Source organism: Lactuca virosa, chromosome 7 (genome assembly GCF_052849685.1).
Source record: "Lactuca virosa cultivar CGN04683 chromosome 7, Lactuca_virosa_CGN04683_v6, whole genome shotgun sequence".
Classification (NCBI taxonomy): domain Eukaryota; kingdom Viridiplantae; phylum Streptophyta; class Magnoliopsida; order Asterales; family Asteraceae; genus Lactuca; species Lactuca virosa.
Window position 1 is genome coordinate 63,444,807 of NC_136432.1, and position 11,128 is coordinate 63,455,934.

Consider the following 11,128-nt stretch of genomic DNA (forward strand, 5'->3'; position numbering starts at 1 on the left):
AAGGCCCTGGCTTGATTGTACACACACTTGCTTTGGAGATATATTTTGGAGGATCCTGGTTTATGTGATAAACAACTTTTGATAAATAATTTGTATTAATGTTGACACTTGAGATTTTTGGGAAAAATGACATCTGATTTTTATGTTTGAAATGAAAATTTTGGTTTGAAAAATTTACGTTGTTACAAGTTGGTATCAGAGCCTTGGTTTGAGGGATTCGGATGCACCTTCAGGTAAGTCTGGACTCAAATTGAGGATTTGAGAAAAGTTTTCAAAAAGAAAAGATTTTTCTATAACGAGTAAGAGTTTCTAAGAGAAAACGAGAAGGAGCGGTGTGTACAATCAGCCATAGCCCGAACGGTGATTTCCCAAAGTACCCTTACTTACTTGTGTTATGAGTTATTATTGAGATATTAGTGATGCATGCTAGATGATAGGCTAGGTATTCCATATAATAGGGCTAGAGTTGCCTGATTTGTGATGCCTTAGCCTAGGAATTGATGTTATCTGTGATGTGCTTTGAGTATGTGCGAAGTAAGAGCTTTGAGTAGAGGAGTAATCTAGGAGAGATACCTAGATGAGCATTGGAGGAGCCTACTGAGAGTAGTTAGATACCCGCGTGAGGTAGAGTTGTTTGAGTTCGGTGACACCTTTCGAGTGTGAGTAGAGCAGATAGAGTTGTAACCTAGAGTGGTTTGCGTGCGGGTGGAGATTATTCGTTGCCTGAATGCCTCTTGCTTCGTGCTTTGTGGAACTCTCGATGATGGGAGTCAACTACTAAGTGAATATGACGATATTCAGGAGGTAGATGGCTGGCATCATATGGTGTTCTTCAACAGCTGATGGCAGAGAAGTGTGAGAACCTAGGAAGAGCCTAGGGAGTAACCTTAGTCAGATGAGTACGCTGATAGATTAGAGTATTCACTGGGGAGTGACCAGGTTTAACGGGATTAGTGATCGAGAGGGTTGAGCAACTACTTAGGAAATTTGGGACGGTCCGTGTGGAAAGTATGGGTAGATGTGGCAGGTAGTATGGGCTCGTACTACTAAAAGCAAAGGACTCGTACTCGAAACAGGGAGAGTTGCAGAGGTTCTAAGTAGCAGATTGAGAGGAGATAACATGGTTCGGGTACCATGATTTATAGCAGATTGAGAGGAGATAACATGGTTCGAGTACCATGACTCGTGGTGGGTAAGTGCTCCTAGTTTTACCAGTGATCCCATTGTGATTGATTAGACTGAGATCAGATGTGATAGAGTGTAGGGCCAGAGGTCCATGTTGAACGAGTTTCAAGGGAGCATACCTTGAGAGGTAAATCGAGATAGTTTCCGGGAGATTTTTGGTGAGGTGCCAGTTGAAGTCGCAAGACTCAGGGATGAGTAGAGATGGTGCTTTATGGAGGATTACGGTCTGAGTTGAGCAATCGGCCGATAGTGGAGACGTCACTTTTGATGACCAGAGTCGTGCTATCTACTTTTCCTGTGAGAAGCAGAAGAGCCATTGAGTTTTCAGTTTCTGAGTTTGAAGTTAAACCCTGTAGGGTAGCATTGGTTGCGATCTTTCGCCGGAGTATCTGGGCAGTTGTCTACCGCAAGGTAGTAATATAGTATGAAAGGATCATCACCGGAGACTGAGATGGTCAAGGACAAGGATATACCCTATTTGAGTATAGTAGGGCATATGTTAGCAGCAGTGGCGGGTGGTCAAGAGGAGTATGTTGGGCGGTGGCTCTCATCGTCTATGATGGATATCGAGTGTGGGAGTAAGGTCTCTGCTATCATGATAATTCTCATGATGGAACGTTGGTTGGGGAGTCGAAGATGAGGAGTGTGATAGTTCATTAATTTTCAGACTAAGAATTATGACTGCTACGTGACAGTTGAGATGTCTGGTAGTGTGTCAGTATGAGATTTGAATGACGTTGGGAGACTGGTCGAGGAATCAGAAACGAGGTGCGTAATAGTGCATTATTTCCAGATTGAGAGTCAGGACTGTGTCGAGAGAGTCGGAGTATCCGGCGGTGTGTTGGTCTGAGGCATTCAAGATGACTAGGGGCAGTCACGTTGGGAAGTTTTCGAGGATTTTATCTGAGATTCGGAATGTTTGGAGTTGCTTTGTCCCTATCGGGAAGATCATCGAGTGTTTTGTGGTACCTTCCAAGAGTAAGTGTGATGTACCTGGTAAAACTAATTGTAGAATAGATGGTTGGTGTTCCAAATGGTGATGGTTTGAGCCCTGAGTGGGGGAGAACCTGGTATTTTATTGAGGATATCATAGATTTTTTCAACAGCGGTTAAAGGACTGGATATGGTGACCTACGGTACGGTTACATGAGGCCAGGGTTATTGGTGGTCGAGGCAAGGTTCAGAGCGAGATAGTGCATGTTGTACGTGTTCAGGAAGGAATGAGTGTCTCCACGGCAGGTGGCCGTTGGTCAGAGACCTTGTGGTGGATATGAATTCTTCAAGGTTGTAATGGTAAATTCGAGGTGGGTGGCTCGTAAGGATAGTTTCGATGGTTGAGAATTTTTTGTTCAATGTATGGGTTGTTATATGCACCTTGGGAAGGATAGAAGTTGATTGGGCAACCAACTTTAGGGTCGATATGAGTATTCCTACATGTGTTTTCAGCATTAGAAGGGGAGTTTCAGATTGTCGTCAACGTGTTCTGAGTCATTGACGATTCCTCTGTGTTTCAATTAAGAGTTGGAATATTCCGAAGTTACGAGTTGTTTGAGAGGAAGATCAGTTGTGAGATTCTGAAAGGATGCATTGCGGTATCTGAGTATGATGTCGTAAGTAGGAGATCAGTGGTTGAGGCAAGACATCATGAGGTTCTATGATGGTGTACCGAGGTATCCGAGCAGAATGCCCTGAATTTTGGATTACTTTGATACTTGATTTATGAGATGTAAATTCGAGTATCAAGTGACTACGGTTCAAGCGAGATCCCTTCGGCTAATGGTCATCAAATGGGAGTATCCAAGAAGGTGAATAGCAGCGAGAAAAAGTGTTGGACACGACGGTTTTTGTCAGGAGTGGAGATGCATAACCTGGGTGGGTGTGTGTACCTATCTATGTTGAACCGTGGAGTATTCGATAGTGAACTCGGTGGGGTGATGACTCGAGGAGGAGATTATGGGGTGATAAGAGGGTGAGTGCATCCGAGTGGGAGTAATCACTTCGGATTATCAAGGGAAAACCATGGAGTGAGCCCATGGTGAGTCAGTGAGAGAGAGTGTTGTGATACTGCGGGGAGCCGTAGTATTCGCCAGTCAGCAAGAGAATGTCGTGATATTGCGGGGAGCCGTAGCATCCATGAGTCAGTGAGAGAGTGTTGTAGGCCTGCGGGGAGCCGTAGCCTTCGCGGGTTAGTGAAAGGGAATTTTATGATACTACGGGGAGCCTTATTATTCGCTAGTCAGATCATGACGCAGAAGAGCTTTAGGCTTGGGTAGTCTTATTCTTTGAGTTTCGGGAACCTGATGGTCGGACCAGGTGCGAGACTGGGGTCTCCATAATTGTCGGAATCGTTATATTTTGAGTTAAGTTGTGGTTATCGCAATCGAAGGGAATTGGAGAAGTGGTGTATGCGTGGGTTGCGTGTCATGGGTCATGAGTTGAGTGCTTCATTGGGACGAGTGGTTCCAATTTTGTGTCGGACCAAACTCTCGAGTTTGAGTTTAGCTTTGGTGGTGAATTGGGTAGGCGAATGAGATTCCGGATTCAGAGATGGGTTCCATTTTGAGGGGTATTGTGTGTCATCTGATGTATTAGACCTGAGTGGGTCAGTTCGTTTGTATGGGAAGGACCGCGAGACGCATGGAACTAATGAGTAGTAGGCGGCAGAGGTCGAGGGTGAGACGATTTCAGTTGGGATTGTAGTATTCGCTTGGGGTAAGGCGAACTTCATGACTTGTGCGTCACAATGGGATGAGATAGTTGTTGTGAAAAGGAAGTCAGTGAGACATTTTGGGGTATGGAACAGGTAACCTTTGGAGGTTCAACAGTTGGGTCGGGAGTTGACCTGGTGCTCAGTGTTGAAGGCGATATCCGAGAGGGAGCCGGTGCTTATGATTATTAGATGTCAGAGGATGCTTCTGAGCAAGCATGATTATTTTCTTGTGTTTGAGGGCAGGGTATTGAGAGTTCTTTGTTCAGATGAGATTTTGATTGCAGTATATTGTATGGGTCTCTGGTGTAATGTGACTCTTTCATCCCTTAGAGTATGATATGGATTGTTAGTATGTCTGGTATGAGTGATCGGCGGCAAATTTTTGGGCTTTGACTTGTTTCTATCAGTCGCTACGAGAGAATCAGAGGGACAATGAGTTTGCAGGGTCCGTTATTCTAGGAGCGAATAACATGATGATAGCTTGAGAGGGCGGTCGGGCAGTGAGACATGCCACTAGAGTTCTCAAATTCTGGTGAGTCAAAAGGGGTATCATAGCAGCAGAAGGGTATGTCCTCTTCCGGGTTTGGGAGTTCCTAATTGGTTTCAGGTGTATATGGAGGAAGTTAGTTGTGTGGTATGAGATCCTTTCGATGGTACTTTTCGGGTTTTTGGGTTCGATCTATGTGACGTCGAGAAGTGATTTAAAGGGCGAAATCTAATTCAAGTGGGGGAGAATTGTAACATCCGGGCTTTCAGATGCATTAATGTGTGTTTATCTTTGAGATGTATGGAGTGACTCGACGAGTTGGGAGTCCGACTCGCCGAGTAGGGTTGGGTTGGCCACGTGGATTTAATGAGTGGACTCGACGAGTCAGAGAGATGACTCGTCGAGTAGGTGCTGGGCAGAGAAACCCTAATTTCCGGAGATTGGGGCCTATTTAAAGGCACTTATAGCCTCATTTGCGGCTACACTTACCTGAGAACATACCCTAGACGACCTTTGAGCTTTGAGAAAGAGTGCTTGGCTAATTGTGAGTGTTTGGTGCATCTTGTGAAGAGAAGAGAAGAATTCCAAGCCAAGGGTCAAGAAGGTGCTGCTAGATCTGAGATTGTTCCTCTTCAGAGCTTCTGGGAAAGGTATAAAGCTTGCACCTTTCTCATTATTTTGTATAGATCTCATGATTTTATGAATCTAGGGTTTTTCCACCCAAATATAACGACCTTGAGTGTTTTATGTTCATTGAGAGGGATTAAACTTCAGATCTGGACCATGTGAGGTCCCTAGAGTCCAAAAGTCCCTGCTTTATCCAACCATAATAGTGATCTTAAGTGAAAACCCCTTTTGGAGGTGTGTTTTGGCATTTTAAGCTCAAAATGTCATGTATGAACGTAAAGTCTGTGACTTTACGTGATTGATGAGCTTTAGGAGTGCAGATCTAGAATTTGGGAAGGTTCTCTGCCTTGAAAACGACTGGATGAGATATGAGTCTGAATAGACTCGCCGAGTCAAGGAGCCGATTCGACGAGTCAGTGAGGGTTTTTCCCGATGGGTTTGATTGTGTGATAACTCGGCGAGTTGGGGGTCAATGTGACATCCCCAAAATTACGGCCAGAAAAGACCGTTTTAATTTATGCTTTTAAAATAATTTCTGAGTAAATCCATTGATTTAAAAGAGCTGCGGAATTTGTTCCCAAAACAAAATATGATAAAATAAAGTTTATCAAAGCATTTCATCACGAGATGCATTTTCATTATATAACAATATTCGGGATGTCATGTTCCGATAAACAGACCAAAAGCATAAACAACAAAAGATAGACCATACAACAGTTACATATAACAACTAGTCTAATATCAAAAGATCTTGATAAGTCATCCAACTTATGCTCTCGCGCCACTACCTGTAATACAACAAAACTGAGTGGGTCAGGCTTGGGAGCCTGGTGAGCATATAGGGTTTTCAACCCACAATAAATAATTATATTTAATTTCACCAACCAACAATAACCCGATTACCCATTCCCGTTATCCTCACTTTACGTCCCTTAAAACAACATCTATCTCAAGGGACCTAATCTAGGATTTTTCATCGGGACGGACATTACTGCAAGGGGTTTCCTCAACAATAGATGTCCTAAAGGCAACCATGAGGGGGATAGAGTACACCGGTGAACACATCGTTCACAACACCTACAGGTTATGAGCCTGCTAGCGTTCCACTGGACTGTCTAGAAAGAGTCTGTGGTTGTCATCCATACTCCGCTAGATGACTAGATCAACAACAACATCGAGGCCTCTCATCATTTTATTTATCACACACCAATTGTCTACCCATGTTCTACCCAACATATTAGTAGATAAAATATATACATTTATATACAGCTTAAAACCTGTACAAAACATCCATTCAACAACTAGTTCAAATAATCAAATAATATATAAACACATAGCACGTATTTTATAAAGAATACTTCATATCTACGTGTTAGAAGAAAACGGATATACACTCACTTGATCAGAGGATGATCGGACAGCACTACGGCTCTAAAAGTAGAAGTTCTTCTATGAAACCGGGATATCTTCACACACCGGGCTTCTCGCAAGCAGAGCTTTGGCTCGGAAACTCTTTTCTTCTCGGGATCTTCGGGCTTCGGGACTCGCTTCGGGTATCGGGATGATACCGGGGCTTCAGGGGGTTAAAATAGGACTTAGAGAGGGTATCGGGAGTGAGAGAGTAAGAGAGGAGCAACCAAAATCGACTGACCCTTGAATTCTATTTATAGGGCCATTTTTCAGCTCTCACGTCGTGAATTTTAAGTTCTCACGTCGTGAACTTAGTCGTCACTGCATGCGTCATCACAGGTTGCGTCTGACAGGCTCTGAAAGGTCAAATCACTGAGTTCACGTCGTGAACACTGTATTCACGTCGTGAACTCTGACACAGTATCAGGGTTCGCACCCCGAACTTCAGAAATTCATAACTTTCGCATACGAGCTCCGTTTTCGACGTTCTTTATATCGACGCGTAGGTGAGATTATGCTCTACAACTCTCGTTTAGACTTCATCGGCTAATTTTGACTTTAATTTTAATATATTACTAATATATTATTTTTAGTAGGCCAGGACAGGAAAACTCCGTTCGAAATTCATAACTCCTTCATCTGAACTCCGTTTTCGTCTGTCTTTTTATCGTTGGACTACTATCGATGAGATCTTCAATTCTCATTTAGAAAGTTTTGGCAAAATATCACTCGATCTCTATTTCGAGTATTCGGGTTGCATACCGCTAAGTCGAAACTTCGAAAAATCATAACTTCCTCATACGAAGTCAGATTTAGACGTTCTTTTTATGCACGCTCGTGGTTTAACGTATTCTACGACTTTCGTTTAGATCACTAAGGCTAAATCTCACTCTATCTTAAATTCGTATTTTCGTCATTCAGCGTCGTGCCGGTTCTGTCGCGAAACTTCGACAGATCATAACTTCTTCATTATAACTCGGATTTCGGAATTTTTATATATTCGGAAACCTCGTCACGACCACTACGTTTTCGTGTATCAATATTGGGTTTATCTAACATTTCATTTTCACGCTTATTTTTATTCTTAATTCATTTAAGACACACAATTAAGCACAAAACACACAATACTCAACTAATACACTTCTATTATTTCAAAATGGGTTACAAAGGTCAACCTAGACTATCACATCATCATTAATGTCTGACCCATAAACAAGGGAGTTACAATCAACTCGACGAATTGAGTTGGACTTTCTTGATACTTCTGAGGAAACAAGGGGACTCGACGAATCGCAAGAGTGAACTCGACGAGTCGGGTCAAACATGGACTGTTGACTCGAGTTTGACTTTTGTTGACTTTAGGGTTTGGTCAACATGAGTAATGGCGATCATGGAGGGGTAAAATGGTCTTTTACCCAATTCGAGAGTTAGAGATAGAAGAATAGCATGTGGTTACATAGAGTCGAGAATCGAGTATTAATTAGAGAAATTTACCCTATGTGTTAGGCGGTGGCTAGTTCGAGATTCGAGTTCGAGGATATTTGCTTGCTCGCTCGCAAGGTGAGTCTTCTCACTATACTTTACCTAGAGTGTTATCTATGTATGACCAGAGGGTCTTATGTGTTTTTTTTGTGTATTGTGATATTACTACATTATGTTTGTGTGATTTATGCTATGTGTTATTCAGAGTTTACAGAGTTAGGACCGAAGGGTCCACAGAGTTAGGACCGGAGGGTCCATCAGAGTTGTGGGACTGGAGGGTCCCACTGAGACACATTGACCGGAGGGTCTTACAGAGTTATAGCCTCGAGTGGCTAATGTGTTGTATGTGGTATAGTGGGGAACTCGCTAAGCTTCATGCTTACCGTGTTATGTGTTATGTGTTTCAGGTACTTCCGATGATTGCGGGAAGGCTCCGGCTTGATTGTACACACACTTGCTTTGGAGATATATTTTGGAGGATCCTGGTTTATGTGATAAACAACTTTTGATAAATAATTTGTATTAATGTTGACACTTGAGATTTTTGGGAAATATGACATCTGATTTTTATGTCTGAAATGAAAATTTTGGTTTGAAAAATTTACGTTGTTACATTAGGGACTTTGTTAATAGGTTTGGCAGGGAAGCTCTGAGCATCCCCACCATTGACATGGTCACCGTTGTGGAAGCTTTTAAAATGGAATTAAGAAAGGATTCACCCTTCTACGAAGACCTTGTGATGACCCCATGCAACAGATTGGATGAAGTCAGGTGCCGGGTATTGAGGTTCATAAGGCTCGAAGAGGATAGAGAGATCCTGAAGACAAGTAACCCTTCAGATCAGTATGAGAACCCTAACAGGAAGGCCGAATCTTCGACTTAAAGATCCTACAAATCGAAGCCCTATTCCAAACTAGAACATCACAAGGTTAATGCCATTGAAGATGGAGGAGAAGAAGAAGAGCTCCCTAAAATCATTGACTATTGTTTTTCTGTGAATGTTTCAGGTGTAATTCATGCTATGCAGGATCTTGGAGACAAAGCAAGATGGCCAAAGAGATAACAAGTCCACCGCTTGGAAAGACAAGTCCAAATGATGTGCTTACCATGAAGACTTTGGCCACATGACGAAGGACTTCATAGCTCTACGAAAAGAAATCAGCTACCTCCTTATCTAAGGATACCTCAAATAGATCCTTGGGAGAAAAAGAGAAAAATCCAAGGAAAACAGCCAGGGTGATCACATGATCCCGGAGAAACCAGGAATCTCCACCCTCTGACGTTAAGATAATTAACGTTATCTCAGGCGGATCTAACATCTGTGGCACCTCTTATTCTCAGGCTAAAAGACACGCCAAGGTCTCCAAAACAGAAAAGGAGGATAGACCACGAAAGAATACCATGGTTAGCAGTGAAAAAGAAATTACATTTGACGAGACTAACAGGGAAGGAATTCAGGATCCGCATCATGACGAACCTGTGATAACACTATACATGTCCAACCATTTCGTCAGAAAGATCCTCGTTGACAGAGGATCCTCGGTCAATATCGTACTCCTAGACGGTAGACGCGCTGAAAAGAATGAACATCCCAGAATCAGAGATAGTCAGAAGATCCTCAGTCCTCATACGATTTAGCGGGGAAATAAAACACACAGTTGGAGAAATAAAGCTACCAATATACATAGAAAGGGTAAACTCCATAAAAAAATTTATGTGTTATTGACAGCTTGTCTTCTTATAATCTGATACTAGGTAGACCATGGATCCACGAGATGAAAACGGTTCCATCAACATACCATGAGTGTGTGAAGATACTCACCCCATGGGGGACAGTGAAGATCATGGGAGACCAACAAGAATCGAAAGAATGCTAGAAAACCTCTATGAAATCTACAACCAAACCCCAACAAGCATAGCAATTAACGCAGGAGGCAACACATGTTCTAGAGACAAATAAACAAGACGTAAAGGAAGTGCCCCTGGGCATCGAGGTTCCTGAAGCAAAATTCCTCATAGGATCCTCAATTCCTGAGCAGATCGAGCAGGATCTACTGAATTTCTTAAGAACCAGAAGCAAGACATTCGCATGGAAACACGAATATATGACAGGTATAGACAAGAGTATTATTACTCATAAACTTAATATTGGCCCTTCTTTCAGACGAATACACCAAAAAAGAAGGAAATTTGCACCCAAAAGGAATCCAATCATCCAAGAGGAAGTAGACAAGCTCCTCAAAGCAGGAATGATCAAGGAAGTGAAGTTCCCAAGATGGCTAGCTAACGTGGTTGTCGTACAAAAGAAAAACAGCAAATGGAGAGTGTGTGTAGATTACACGGATCTCAACAAGGCTTGTCCTGAGGATCCTTTCCCTCTACCACATATTGACTCTGTGATAGATGCTACGGCTAGCCATGAACTCCTGACCTTCATGGATGCTTCAGCAGGATTCCAACAAATCCAAATGGAACCATCAGACCAAGAAGATACTGCGTTTATAACACCAACAGGTATATACTGTTACACCACAATGCCTTTTGGTCTTAAAAATGCAGGTGCAACATATCAAAGATTGGTGAATCGGATGTTCAAAGACAAACTGGGGGACACCATGGAAGTTTATGTTGACGACATGGTAGTGAAGTCGATGAAAGCCGAAGATCACCTTAGAGACCTCAAGGAAGCGTTTGACATCCTGGACGAGTACAATATGAAGCTGAACCTACTCAAATGTCACTTTGGAATAAAGTCAGGAAAGTTTCTTGGATACATGGTAACCAAAAGAGGGATAGAAGCAAGCCCAGAACAAATAAAGCAATCATGGAACTAAGATCCCCATCTTCAACAAAGGACATCCAGAGGCTAACCGGAAGAGTAGCAGCACTCAACAGGTTCAATTCAAGATCCTCATAAAGGTGCAAGCCCTTTTACAATATCTTGAAAAAGAACAAGAAATTTGAGTGGAAGGAGGAACACGAGAAAGCCTTCCAGGAACTCAAAAAATATCTAAGCTCTGTTCCACTACTAGTGAAACCTATAGATGGAGCACCACTTATCCTCTACCTCTCAGTATCCTCAAACGCAGTAAGTGTCGTTATGGTCAAGAATCTTAATGGGGAGCAACATCCTATCTACTACGTAAGTAAAAGTCTCCTGGATCCTGAAACCAGGTACTCTCATCTCGAAAAATTAATTCTTGCCTTAGTAATTGCTTCTACCAAAT